Consider the following 15,097-nt stretch of genomic DNA (forward strand, 5'->3'; position numbering starts at 1 on the left):
CCTGGGTTAGAGGGGGTCACCTCGGTCCCAGGTTGGAAGGGCGGCCATCTCGCCCCCGGGTCTGAGGGGGATGCCTCGGCCCGCCGCGGACACTGCATCACCGTGTCCTGACTTTGACCCATTCCTTCCTACACCTGTAGGGAGGCTCTCACAGCGCCCTGACGTCCCTGCTGAGGAGGGCGACACCAGGACAGGCCTTCCGTGGGACTGGCCCGACCAGCATGGCTTGCTTGCAGCCAGCCTGTGGCTGCGGGCACCGGGGGTTCTCGGGGGTCCTGCAGGCAGTATGTAAATCAGTGTAAGAAGCGGCCAGGTGCAGGTCCTAGACTGCACACTTACTGACCAGTGGGACTTGCGGCCCCATGACCTGGACGCCCAGCCAACATACTGCCTGTGTCCACTGGGTTGGTGAGCGAACAGAGCAGATCTCTGAGCCAGGTGCATGTGGGGATCCACAGCCCTGCAAAGACCTCTGACTGGGAACCTGACCCAAACGGAGATCGAGCCCCACTGAGTGATCCCACAGTGCGGAAAACACCGACAAACTTACACATTTTAATTGATTATGGAATTCCATATGGGTGCTGGTTCATGTCCTGGCTGCCTCACTTCCCATCCAGCTCCATGCTTGCCCAGGGAAAGCAGTCAAGGATGGCCCAAAGCCCACCTGTACCAGCATGGGAGACCTGGAAGAGGCTCCTGGCTCCGAACTTTGCATCAGCTCAGCTCTGGCCACTTGGGGAGTGAGCCAAAGGATGGAAGACCTGTTGCAGAGTTGAAATCAAAATGGAGTAAACATGGCTCATTGCTAACTGCAATATTTTTTGCTTTGGTAATTGTTTAGCTAAGAAACTGCAAGCCCGCAGGCCAAACGGCCGAAGTACCAATGGACCTCAATTGCCATGAATCAAGCTTCAAACCTGATTAACCCACAGTTGGCTCCAAGGCCAGAGTCTGGTTATTTCACGGTGGCTTCAAGGCTGGAGTCTGGTTACTTTAACTGCTGGACCACAGAAGAGTCAGGCATGGGCTGTCCCACTTTCCTCCCTCACCTTACAAGCTATTGTAAATTGCCCCGTTGAGGTTGTTGTAAACTGCCCCTATAAAAACTAAAAGCACTGCTGGGGGCCGCACTCCGTTAACGCGTGTTAGGCCCAGCCAGTTGGTGGCCCAGCCTCTCCTTGTAGTGAACCCTTTTTGTGACCATTACTGATGAATGTAACATTCTGTAGTGGGTGCAACACTGTAAATCTGCCTTTCCAATAAAAAGAAAGATCTGAAATCATCCCTGAGGGGCTGTGAAAGGAGGCGGTGCAGGAGGGGGTGAGGGGGATACTTGCTGAGTCCCTGCACCGTGCTCTACTCGGAGCCTGCCTGCCGCGACAAGGAGCAGGGCCGGAGGACTTTGTGAGGAGTACCGGGAGGGCACGAACGAGCCGCTGCGTGGTTGAGTGCGGTGGTAATGACACTCAAGGTAATGGATGGGCAGGGAAGACCTGGCCGAGCAGGTCACGTTTGCTCTGAGATCTGTGTGGAAACTTGGCACCATACGCAGGTCTCAGGAGGGCACACTTGTGGGGGCAAAGGATGGATGGGAGCCAGCTGGGGACGTTCAAGGAGAGACGACACTGCCTGGAGTCTCATGTGAGATGCAGAGCACAGTGTGTTAGGCAGGGAATGAAAACAGCTGGGACTTAGCAAGCTGATTATCTGCCTACAAGCACTGGCATCCCTAATGGGCACCTATCAGGGGTCCTCCCGTCCCGCGGAAGAAATCACCCGACACTGGAGAGAGTCTCCAAGGCGCTTTATTCCGATCTTCCGTTGTGTCCGTTATGACCGTTGTGACCGCTATGACCGTTATCACCGTTAAGACCGTTACGCTCCAGCCCCTCCCCCGCCAAGCCCCCGCTTATCTGTCAAACTTGTCCAATCAGCTTAAAGAGAACCAAGGCACACCAATCAGGGCAAAGGGCCAATCACAGGGCAGGAAATGGTCAGTGTCCCCAACAGGCACCTGCTCATATCCCAGCTGCTCCACTTCCAGCCCCTGCTTGTGGCCTGGGAACGCAGTTGAGAATGATCCAGGGGGCCTTGGGACCCTGCACCCGCGTGGGAGGCCTGAAGCAGGCCCCTGGCTCCTGGCTTCAGATTAGCTCAGTTCTGGCCGGCCGTTGCAGCCACTTAGGGAATGAACCAGTGAATGGAAGATAACCTTTTTTGTTTCTTTCCTTCCTGCAAACCTGAGTTTCCAAAAAATAAATAAATAAATAAATAGAATTTTAAGATCCTTACGGGATCCCGGCGGATGCAAGGCAAGGACTTTAGCCACTAGGCTACTGCAGTGGGCCTGTGCTTCACATTTCTAAAATACCCTCTGACTTGTGTGCCAGTGTGGGACAGCTGTCCTCACTTGAGGTGTGTGTGTGTTGGAGTGGTGGTGGATTGTGCTCCAGGGGATACTTGACCATGTTTACAGACATTGTTTGGTACAAGGGGACCACTCAATGCCCAACAGTGTGCAGCACCCATCCCCCCTCAACATAGAACATCAGTAGCACCAAGCCTGGAACCCCACTGAGGGGTGTGAACAGCTGCCAAGTTGGAGTCTGGTGAAGCCTGGGACCTGCTCCTGGCACCAACTACTGCCCTCTGGTGGACACAGAGGAGAATGACGCTTTGCCTTTTCCAGTGGTTGGTTTACCCCAGCGGAACATAGGGGTCCAACTGTAAATGATTGTGCAAGCCCCTAACTGTGAGTAGGCGCCTTGCTATTTCCAGGCCCTGGGCCAAGTTCACGCTCGTGTTTCTTCATGTAATTGCAGGGACATGCCCTGGACCATCCTCTGGCGTAGGAGCTCTGGCCAAGAGAAACTATTAAAATCGCAGATACCAAATTCATCTGCCTCGTAAAATTTCTGCTACAATCCAATCACTAGCTGTTGGAATTTCAGTCTTTGCTGAGATCATTCGCTGTTTTTAACATTACAAGTGGTGTGCATTATGTACCAACGTTGTCTTCCTTGGTGTTTGAAAAAGTGATTCAGAGTTACTGTGGCAGTTTATCTTCTTCATGTTTTTGTTATGAAAGTAATATATACTTCATGAAGTGAGTCAATAACTTATCCTTATTCCTTTCCATTCCTATCCTCTGGGGGGAAAAACTGTTAGCAGCTTGCTTAAATCCTTCCATACGTCTCTGTATTAAATAAATGCTCTGTCATCCTTTAAAAAAAAAAGTCTTATTTTTATTTGAAGGACACAGAGAGAAGGGGAGGCACAGAGAGAGCTCGTCCATCCTCTGGTCCACTCCCTGAATGGCCGCAACCACCAGAACTGAGCTGACCTGAAATGAAGAGCCAGAAGCTTCTTCCAGAACTCCCATGTTGGTGCAGCGGCACGAGGACCTTTGTAACCCTCGCAGGGCGTAAGCAGGGAGCTGGATTGGAAGTGGAGGTGCTGGTGTCATGGAGGCTTAGCCTGCTATGCCACAGCGTTGGCCCCAGCTGTCCTGAATAGTACCTGGAAGACTGGTTCTAATGATGTGCTGGAAAAGCCCAACACCTGGTTTCTTGATGGTTTTTTTTTTCCCCTAGGAAGGGAACAGAATCCTGGTAGCTTCTTTTCTTTGTCTTTGCTCTATTTCGTGAGGAGTGTGTTCCATAGACTTGTTCCTATTTCATGCATTCGTTTTTCAAAGCTGAAAGCCAGAGAGCTGCGTAAGCAGCAAGAAGGTGTCAGGAAGGCAGAAGATGTGATTATGTTTGTAAGACGTGCTGGTTCTACACACGGGATTGCACAGCTTCACAATTATGCCGTCTGTTAAAGAAGGCCTGTTGGTCATAATTAACGTGCCTGCTGCGTAAGCTCTGGTGGTCACTAGGTCTGTGTGCCATCCTTCTCCCATGGGCCCTTTTTGGAAGCCCCAAAGGAACATGGTGCTGGTGTATCTGTGATGTGTTATAGAACACTTTAAAAATTACTGTTATGGGCCCCATGCAGTGGCCTAGTGGCTAAAGTCCTTGCCTTGCAGCTGCCAGGATCCCATATGAGCACCAGTTTTGTATCCTGGCTGCTCCACTTCCCTTCCAGCTCCCTGCCTGTGGCCTGGGAAAGCAGTAGAGGATGGCTCAACGCCTTGGGACCCTTCACTCAAGTGAGAGACCCAGAAGAAGCTCTTAGGTCTTGGCTTTGGATCAGCTCAGCTCTGGCAGCTACTTGAAGAGTGAACCAGTAGATAGAAAATTTTTCTTTCAGTCCCTCCTTCTCTCTGTAACCTTTCCTTTACAATAAAAAATAAGTCTTAAAAAAAACAATTACTCTGAGTGACGGCTGGTGGTGTTGTCTCTGCCAGCAGCGCCAGCATCCCAAATGGACACCGGTTAGATCTCAGCTTCTCCACTTCTGATCCAGCTCCCGCCTAATGCACCTGGGGAAGCAGAGGGCCCAGGGTGGAAGCTCCAGATGAAAAGTCCTCACTCCTGGCTTCAAGATTCAGCCTGGCTCCGCCCTGAGAGTGGAGGCCATTTGGGAAGTGAGCCAGAGGACGGAAGATTATCTTTTTCCTCTGTGTTCCCTTCCCTTTCAAATAAATACCTAAATTCTTTATATTAATAATATCATTACTTTGTTAAATCCTTTTTTTGTTGTTGTTGTTGTTAGGGAAACAGCAAGAGCCAGCAATAGCTCCCATAGCCTAGTTCAACCTCATGGGTCCTCAGGCTGAGCCAGGCCAAAGTTAGCAAGCCAGAAACTCAGCACAGGTTGCTCACAGCAGAGCCGACTCCTTGAACCATCCCCTGCGACTCCCCAGGGTGCACACTCACAAGAAGCTGAGATCGGGAACGGAAGCAGGACTCCCATCCAGGCATTCCCAAGAGGAGTGTGAGCATCCCAAGACCAAATGCCCACTCCTGTCCTAGCGTGCTGGGCACAGCGTGGGTGCAGTAAGGAGCGAGGAGCAGCGCTGTCCCTCTGTGCCCAGCCAAGCCTTCACGCCTCCGTCTGATCAGCCCATGGGTGTATCGTTCTGGACAGCTGTTGTAACTTCTCTTCAGTTACCGCCAAGCAGATTGGTTTGAAAACCTCTAGAGAAGTAAGAATCCGCCTGAGGAAGGAGTTAGCACTCATTCTCAGAACCCTCTCATTGGTATTCGAAGTGAGCGCACTCACAGTATTTATCATATGTGCTTACTGGCAATTGTTTCGCCAATACTTGGAAGAATACCACTGGCAGAATTCTTTTTCCAGACCACACACGCTGGAGAAGGAACCAAGAACCGGCAGAGTGTTTCACTCAAATTCTCATTTAGAGTTTCTGGAATTCCTGTTATTCTACTCTTTCGGTTACTTCTGTCCCAGGATGGCTAACACAAGTGTTTGAGCCTTGTCCACCTGACCCAGCCTTTACCTCTGCCTTTCCTCCCATCAATCTCAACTCTACCACTTCAAGGTGAGAGAGCGAATACAGCCACTGTCGCCACACCCCAGCTGGTGGCCTCCTCCCGATTACATGTCGGAGATAAGCTTTACAGTCAGCATATTCAGATGGTACCGTGACCAAGTTCACAGAGTAATTATCATAGCTCCGAGATGAATAGAGTGACCACTGCAGCTTTCTCTCTCTGAGGAGCGAACAAGGGTGTCTCTGTGTCTGTGAAGAATAGCTGCACTGTGCTAAGGGAATTGGGCTAGGGCTATGGACGTCCCGATATCAACACTCATTGGCTGATTGCATCCACTGCGGCAGGAATGATGCTCCAAGTTCCAGAGTAAAGACTACAAATTAGTCCATTGGTGACAATGACCATACTGGCCTTTGCCTCCCAGTCTCCCTTCTATGCTCAAACCTAGTAAGTGTGTGCTTTGCCGTCTGACTCCATGTTGAGTCAATGTGTGCAACAGGGACAGCTGAAGCTTCCAGCAGGGAGGAGTGGGCATTTCCCCTTCTTGTCTGTGCTTTGGGGATCCCTTGTTCCTGGGGTGCCCACAAGCCCACTCCCCAGCAGTCCCTCACTTGACCACCTGCAACACCTTCCCTTAGTGGGGGTAGAATCCACTGAGCAGTTTCCTAACTTCTGCAGGGACAGGTCTGATTGCATCTCACACCAGAACATCAGCCCCAGCTGGGCCCCTTCTCAGGGGGCGCTGAACCTCAGCTCTTCCGGGCTCCTCCTCTGGTTTCTGAGGTTCAGCATTGCCAGTCCCTGGCCTTGCCGCTGCCCAGGGGTCCAGAGCATCTTTGGATGTGCTGACGACCCAGGGAGGTGGCCTTTTCTATGAATTGCCATTTCCAGTCCTCCATGGGTTTTCCTTTGTCTTTGTGTGATTTTTGTCCTCTAAATATTCTGAATACAGGTTCTCTTTTATCTGCATTATAAGAATATTCTTGGGCCCTGTGCAGTGGCTTAATCCTCTACCCCCAAGCGTGTGGCATCCCATGTGGGCACCAGTTCGTGTCCCAGCTGCTTTACTTCCCATCCAGCTCCCTGCTTATGACCTGGAAAAACAGTGGAGGACGGCCTAAGTGTTGGGATCCTGTACTCATGTGGGAGGACCTGGAAGAAGCTCCTGTTTCCTGGCTTCAGATTGGCTCAGTTCTGGCTGCTGCAGCCATCTGGGAAGTGAGCGAACAGATGGAAGGTCTGTTTCTGTCTCTCCCTCTCTATTTGCCTTTACAATAAGAAATAAATAAAAGCTTGAAGAATATTCTCAAAGTTATGGCTTGCTTTTTTTTTTTGAAGGGAAGGAGAGAGAAAAAGCAAGGCGGGGGGCCCGCTGAGAGCTGGGCGTCTGGAACTCAGTCCAGTTCTCCCACAGGCATCCGATTAATTGAGCCATCACCCGCGGCACCTGGCTTAGCAGGAAGTCCACATTGGCAACAGAACCCAAGCACTGTGGTGTAGAAGGCAGGCATCCTAAGCAGCACCTCATTTTTATTTGCTTTTTTTTTTTGGCCGTGATCTTCCCTGGTTTCATTTCATACCAGCAGCAACAAGTCCACATTTCATTAAGCTGCCCTCCAGAAGCACTCTCTGGTTTTTAAGGCTGAAATCGCTTCCATGGGTCAAAAACAACACGCTGCTTTTTCCTGTTTTGTGCTTTTTAAAGATTTATTTTATTTTTAAAAAGATTTATTTATTTTTAGCTTTTTAAAAATTTTTTATTGGAATGTCACGGGCGCTGAGGGCGGCACTCTGAGGGCACTCTGAGGGCAGCCGGCCTCGCAGAGTGACAGTCCTGATCGAGTCGGTGCAGGGTCTGTCCAGGGATGGCCCAAGGCTGTGTGCTTCTCCCCGTGGGCTGAGAGGTGGGGACAACTTTGATTCACCTCGCTGGAGCTCACCCTGCCACACCCACACCACAACCTGAGGAAAAACCCTAGGGATTGCCTCCACTCCCTGCCGGTGCGCAAGGTAACTTTTAGAAAGAAGGCATCAGATGTTTCTATTGGATTCTTGATGCATTTTAGTGTGCACTGGAGGAAAACCACAAGTAGCCTCCACGCTTGTCCTTTCACCAACGCTCCACTTACGCTGTGATGGGCGTTTCAGTGAACTGATGGAAAGGTGCAGTAATTCCTCCTCCCTCGCCTGCCATAACCCACCGTGGCCAGCAGAGGTCAGGCTCTGTCTGCGTGGCAGCCAAGGCTGCACTGAGAAGCAGAAAGCAGAGACCTGGAGCTCGTGCCTCCACAGGGTGACAGCCCCGGGCCCTCCCAGGGGCACCTTGCACCTAACCGGGGGTTGTTCTCTAACCAAGATCCAGTGATGCAAAGTGGACCCTGCAGTCCTCCGCTGGTTCTGGCACCTGAGAGCAGGAGCGTGCCCTGAGCACCTTGCACGCAGGACTTTGCCAACCCTTGGCTCATCTGATGAGACGGGTCGGGACTCTGGAGACCAAGAGGTTAAGGTTCCCGGCCAGGGCGAGGCTGAGCGAGGATTCCAAACCCAGGCAGGCTGGCTGGCTCCACAGCGTGTGCATTTAATCACTAGCTTTTGTTGGGATAACAATCCTTCCTGTGTGGAATCTCCTTTGGAACACAATGAGGGTACAGTGCCTTCTGGGGCTGGGGGGGGGGCGGGAATTCAGGGACCCCTCAGCATAGTAGGGGTTCTCGGCCCAGGCAGAATGGCCCGGGTGGGTGCTGCTAGGGGGCTGCTGCGGTCTGCCGGGCAGCTTTCTCAGAGAGGGTGAAACGCTACAAGGACACGTGTTTGGGCCCAGAAGAATCAAATATGTGGAACATGTGCAGTAAAATCCTAAACCTACAATCATAGAACGCGGCACCCACCCCGCGGCCGCGTGGGAACCCCAGCCCTGAGCCACGTCTGTGTCCTATCCTGGGTTCCTGGGCCGTCGCCCGTGGCCCAGGGCGCAGCCAGGATGTAGGTTGATATTGCACAGGAGGCCTGGCAGGTCCAGGTAGCCTGAAGGAAGTTGTAGGAGGTCACACCAGCCCCCTTGCTTCTCCTCCTGTCCTCTCACCTGGACCAGCGAAGGCATCTCCTCGCCCCGCTGTCCAGCTGGAAACCCCTCTCCCTGTCTCTTGCCCACCCACCCCTAGACAGTGCTCCATCCTTGTTGCTCCTATCCCAGACCGTGTCACAGAGCTATCTGTACCCGGTGTTTCCTCATCCCCATAGACTTTCCCAACCCAGAGCTTCTTCCTGTTGCCTGTGTCTGACTCAATGGTCCCCTCTCAGTCTGCATCCTCCTCCAGCTTCCTACATGGTAGCATTTGATGCTGGCGGCAAGTCCCTCCTCCGTTTTTCTTCTCCGTTGGTTTCCATGAATCTGTGCTCTCCTCTGCGGTCCCCCCACACCCTCTCCACCCACCCCAAACTGTGCAGGTATCAGGAGCCCACCTCCCACCCCCTGGATTGTTTTCCTGGCCTTCTTTTTCTCCCGGTGTCCACTGTGCCCGGCAGTCATGGTGTCTCCTATTGACGTCCCTTCTAACCCAGCGCTCTCCCGCGCACCGGCCCTTCCTGGCAGGGACCCCTTGTCCTCATGATTGGTTGTTTCCCATGGAGCTGGATTCCCGCTTGCCCTGGGGTCCTCTGATGTTCCTTTTGCTGGGTGAACTCCTGCAGCCCCTCCAAGCCTTGCCCCAGCGCCCTCTCCCTGCAGGAGCCTTGCCAGGTCCCCTATGCCGTGCAACGCCCACCTCCCTCGTGTCCCTGCCTTTGCTGTTGCAACATCTCCTCACAGCGCCCCAGTGCGGTCACTCCTTGGATTATTTGTGGTTCTTTGCTCCCAGTTGTCCAGTGAAAGGGAAAGCAGTCAAGGGCAGGGATTATGTTAACGCGCCTTTGTGCTCAACAGCTGTGGATGGACAGGGCTTGGCTGGCTGTGGCCGTGGCCTCTTGGAGCACCAGGGGTACAGACTCAACTCCTCACGTCCTTTCATTTGACTCTGCTATTTGCTGAATTGCCGACTTCAGGATGGGCCCCGGGCGCTGGTGGGGGGGGGGGTCACACAGAATTAGATAGTTCAAGTTCAGCGTCAGGCTGGGCCTGCTGCTGGGGAGGTCAGGAGCCATGAGCCTGGCCACCCTCTTCTGCCTTCTGTCTGCCCTGAATCTCTTTCACCCCTTGATGCTGCGGCGGGCACCCCAACAACAGAAATGGAAGCTGTGCTCTGCTATAGTTGGTCTTGGTTTGTCTCCCTGTCACTCCCTGGTCCTTCCTGCAGCGGCGGATTTGGAAGCACCCTCCATCCTCGGCAGCCAGGACATGGTATCCCCGGACTCACTCCTCCTTAGGGAAGCATCAACGGTGCCCAATTCTTCACCGGCTCAGATAGCTCGCTGCGTCTGTAGGCAGTGTGGTGCTCCCGAACCCACAAAATCACCTCATCTCTTTTCTTGCAGGAAGACTCAACTCCACCATGTCTTTTCTGGTTTCACCTGTTCAGTCACACCTTGGTGCAAGTGACTCAGCCCAGACCAGTGCGTGCATGACCTGGCCAAGCGGGCAGGCTCTGCAGAGCCCATCTCCCCAGCAGCCTGCGTCCTGTGGCTTTGTGCTTTGTGGCTGGAGCAGCTGTAGACAGGGAGTGGCAGGCAGGCCTTTGTGGGAAGACAGGTGCGTTCTTGTGGCCAGCCGGGAATCACAGCGTGTTGGCTGTCCACCAGCAGGTGGCGGGCCGGGCTGGGCTACTGGTCACTGGGTCAAGTAGCTGCTGCTTTTACTGCCCTCGTGCTTTTCTGCTTGCTTAAAGCATATAATAAAAACCTTTCTATGTTATGGAATCTTTATAGTCCCAATATATATGTTTTTAATTTATTTATTTTTATTGGAAAATCAAATATACATAGAGCAGAGACAGAGAAGAAATTTTTCTGTTCACTGATTCACTCTCCAAGTGGCCGCAATGGTCAGAGCTGAGCCAATCTGAAACCAGGAGCCAGGAGCCTCTTCCAGGTCTCCCATGTGGGTGCAGGGTCCCAAGGCTTTGGGCCGTCCTCGACTGCTTTCCCAGGCCACAAGCAGGGAGCTGGATGGGAAACGCAGTGCCCATATGATATCCTGGTACATGCAAGGCAAAGACTTTAGCCACTAGACTACTGCACAGGGCCCAATATAGTCCTTATTTTTTTAAAATATTTCTGGTGGCTACATTCTGTACGTGACCGTTGGGTGTAGCAGACAGCAGCACACCGACCTGTGATGGCTCGGCTGAGTTCTGTCTTCCCTCACATTCCCAGGAGAAAGGAATGCACATCTCACAGCTCTGGACCCATATGTCTGTTTTCTTTCCTACAGACACTACGCTCATTTGCACACCCGCCACCGGCTTCATGTTTGGATTGGTTTTACTGCAGCCCCAACAGCGGAGAAGCAGGCGTGGTAGTTTGGCTAATGCTTGCTAACTTAGTAGGTGTAAACTGGCATCTCTCCTGGAGTTCCTCTAATTTTGCATGTCTGTGATAAGAGCAAGGACAAGAACACCTTCTAGTTGCTGCTATGCATCATACATGTGTGAAGGTGTGCCTTGAGCTGTGGGCTCCCTGGTGTGTGTGTGTGCATGTGTGTGCGTGGGGGTGTGTGTGCATGCATGCACTCCATGGCGGATCTCAGGCATTGTCCGTCTCCCAGTCTGGGTCTTATTTTTCCTTCTCTCTCTCTCTCTGCCTGTCTCTGTCTCTGGCTACCAAATCCTCTTTCTTTCTCTCCAGTGGCCAACAGCTGGACCAGGCGCATGGCTGGATATTGGAGATTGCAAACTGAACACAGAGCAGGGGCCTCTGGGACGGGACCCTGGGCCCTGGTACTGTCCAGAGCTTTCGGACACTCAGGGAGGCAGTGAGCGCAGGGGACATGTGCACAGGCAGCGTGCTGCACCTCATGCTGGATGAATTGCTGACCCTGGACACAGGACCTAGCTGGTCGCTGCCCATCACATCTCAGACTATGTGACCGCTGGTCCCCAGCACACCGGACTCATGGATTGTTAAAAGCAGGAAGGGAATTTGAGTATCAGTTTCCACTCTCTCATCTCATATTCAACTTATTACAAGAAAAAAATCACTGTGTTCACGTAACGCATGCCTGTTTCCAGGCTGTTTGGAAGCTGGAATAGTTCAGGAGGAAAGCAGCCATCTCCCGACAGTTCCTCAGAGACGGCGGCTGCGCGGCTCCTGCCCCGTGCCTTCCGTCCGTCGGCTCCATCGCGGCTGGGATGGTGCAGTGTGCCCGGCGCTGCATCTGCTTGACTGAAAGACCTTTCACAGATGCTGTTAGCGTCTTCGTCCTGGTCTCCGGAGGCGTCTCACCGCTGACCGTGACCCCATGTGTGAGTGTTTAGGACTTCAGCTTTTTAAGAATATAAATACACACTAAAGTAAACATCTTCACACATGCATCTTTGTCCACAATTTCTCTTTCCCCTTAGGTCAGGGTGTTGCCAACATAGCACTTATTTCTATCCACTGGGAATAAACACATTCTTTTCTGCATTAATATATTTTTAAATATGTATTTATTTTTAAAATATTTATTTGAAGGGCATAGTTACAGAGAGAGAGATCTTTCCTCTGTTGGGTTCATTTTCCAAATGACTGTAATGGCTGGAACTGGGCCAGTGTGAAGCTAGGAGTCAGGAGCTCCTTCTGGATCTCCCAAGTGGCTGCTGGGGTCCAAGTCCTTGGGTCTTCCTCCACGGCTTTCCCAGGTGGAACAGCAGTGAGCTGGACTGGAAGTGGAGCAGGAGGCAGGAGCCAAACCAATGCCCAGCTGGGAAGTCAGCATTGCAGGTAGAGGCTTTGTAGCCTGTGCCAACAGCCCTGGGGTGTTTATCTGAAAGACCAATGGAAAGGGAGGAGACGGAGAAGAAATGAGGGAAAGGAAAGAAGAGAACAGGAAGGAAAACACTGAAGGTCCTTGGTGAACTGATGCAGTGCTGGGATGTGGGGAGGCTCCCGAGAACTGATGCAGTGCTGGGATGTGGGGGGTTCCCGTGAACTGATGCAGTGCTGGGATGTGGGGGGCTCCCGTGAACTGATGCAGTGCTGGGATGTGGGGGGCTCCCGTGAACTGATGCAGTGCTGGGATGTGGGGAGGCTCCTGGCAGAGTGTTCACAGGAAGCTGGGGTCAGAAGCAGAGCTGGGACTAGAACTCAGGCACGTGTCCCAGTGGCAGCCCAAGTACCACGCCAAATGCTCAACAAATGCTCAATTTTATGTTGAAAAAGTGGTGCGCGCGCACACACACACACACACACACACACACACACACGATTATCTTCCACCCACTGATTCACTTCCCAAAATGGGAGCAAAAGCCAGCAGTGAGCCGGCTTGAAGCCAGGAGCCATGAGTTTCTTCTGGCTCTCCCGCACGGATGGCAAGGGCTCAGGCACCGGGGCCACTTTCTGCTGCTTTTCCCAAGCACATTAGCAGGGAGCTGGACGGTAAGCGGAGCAGCCGGGATGTGAACTGGTGTCCGTGTGGGATCCTAGACCATAGCGCTGCCTCTAAAAGATGTTTTTAAGATCCTGCAAATATATTTCAGATTTGTTTTCCAGAAAGATTGAATTAGCACATGCATACTTCACCGCATACCATTAACTAAACCAAAACATATCAGTTTTTTTTTTAATGGTAATTACTGATGCGAAAGTCAGTAAGTGAATTGTGTCCTGTTAATGACAGCTTGGTGGCAGCCTGGGGGTAAGGGGCCCTCAGGGGAGCCGGGAGAGTGTCCTGTAGTCTCCTCGCTCCCCAACCCAGGCAGTGGGTAGAGACACTGTCATCCCCTCTAGGGTGGGGGACCCAATGCACGTGGATGAAATAACCTGCCCGGCTCCTACCCAGTGAATAAAGGCGGGTCCCTAGTTAGAACCTGTGCAATCAGACTCCGGGCCCTTGAACTTCTTCTTGACCCTCTAGCTGCCATCTACCACAAATGAGCTCAGAGTTTGGGGTTTAACACTAGGGGCCTGCTTTTCCAAGCAAGTTGCTGGGGTACTGGCTTGGTCGGCCCTCGGGGCAGGGGTGGAGTGGGAGAGAGAGGACCTTGGGGAGACCAACAGGGGAGCTGAAACAAGGACTGGGGTGAACACATGTGGTTGTGGACAATGGGGAGCCCCAGGGAGTCTGGGGAGGCCTCTCACCATGCCCTCCTCATCGGGCAAGGGCCATTTTTAATCTGTTACACGTCAGGTCAAACTTGCGCCAGCTGCCAAAGGCTCCACTTCAAATACACCAAATAAGAGAGAGGACGGTATGGATTACGTTATATTTAAAACAAGCCCACACAATGCCTGTAATTTTTTATTCTGACTCCGTAATTATAGCTCGAGACCAGTCAGATCATAGTTATCCCCTCACCGACCCGCTGTTGGGACACACGGAATTAAAGGCTTTGCTCTCCTCTGAGATTCTATTTTGGATGCCGAGCACTGGCAGGTAGCGGCCCTTTCACAAGGCCCGTCTTGTTGGAGCCCCTCCCAGGGCAGCCTGCACCAAGGCCAAGTCAGCACCAGGATCCAGAGAAGACCACCGGGGGCTTGAGAGCGACCAGGCTGTTACAGCTTGACCCAGCCTGACCCTTGGGGAACTTTACGGGGGGAGCCAAGGTGAGCCCTGTCTTGGGAGCAGATCTTGGAAAAATTGTTCTCAGCCTCTGCACTCTGGAAGGTACCTAGAATATTCCCCCGGCCCTGATGGTTCGGTGCGGCTGCCACACACAGGCTGGTGTTGGAAAGAGGGGAAGGAGAGAGATGGGAAGGAAGGAGGAAGAGAGATGGGAAGGAATGAAGGAAGGGCAGAGTTGGCATGGAAGTCAGACCCTGTGATTGAGGTCTCCCCAGGGCTGGCCCACCGGAACACAGCATCTCTCAGTTCCACAGTGACAGCACAGAGAGAGCAAGGCTGCTGTGGCATCCCCAAGCCCTGCACCTGTAGCCCCAGTGGGATGGATGCATGTTGTCATGGGGTTTCCATGTGACATACAAGGATCTGGATCTCAGGGCCAGCCAGCCCCTGAGTGAAGGCTGAGACATGCCCTTGACCCCAAGAATCTGGCTGGGACTACATACCAGTCCTGCCCCGGCTGTGCTAAGGGTCCTAGGCCCTTGGGCGTCTTGCTAAGCTCTTGAGCCCGAGGAAATGCCATCTCTCTGGGGGTTCCCTCCTCAGTGCACACTGCTCCTGTGCCCCAGCTGAGCACAGGACAGGCCAGCTCCCCACACAGCCATGGGACTCTGCTCCAGGTGCCCAGTAAGACACTGTGTTGTCACCATCTCAATGACTGTCGCCTGTTTGACTTCTCCAGGCTGGATCCCCTGGCCTGTGGTTGCTTTGGCACCTACCAAGCAGTAGGTGCTCAATAATGGAGTTGCCAACCAAGAAGGGGCAGTCAGAAAACTTCCAAATGGGCCTCAAAACTCTTCTTCCAGCCAGCCCTGCAGACCCCTCTCTGCTATGCACTCTGGGGGTGAGGCCTGAGGCGACCCTGAAACCCTGTGTCTCAGGCGGGGCCCACCATCTGTCAGGGGTTAGTGAACATAGACCTGAATGGCTCGTTGCTGCTGTACAAACACACACACACACACACACACACACACACACACAAGCCGAGGACACCATG

The sequence above is a fragment of the Ochotona curzoniae genome, unplaced genomic scaffold, assembly GCF_017591425.1.
Source record: "Ochotona curzoniae isolate NIBS_2020 unplaced genomic scaffold, NIBS_Ocur_1.0 scaffold_2453, whole genome shotgun sequence".
In the NCBI taxonomy this organism is placed as follows: Eukaryota; Metazoa; Chordata; class Mammalia; order Lagomorpha; family Ochotonidae; genus Ochotona; species Ochotona curzoniae.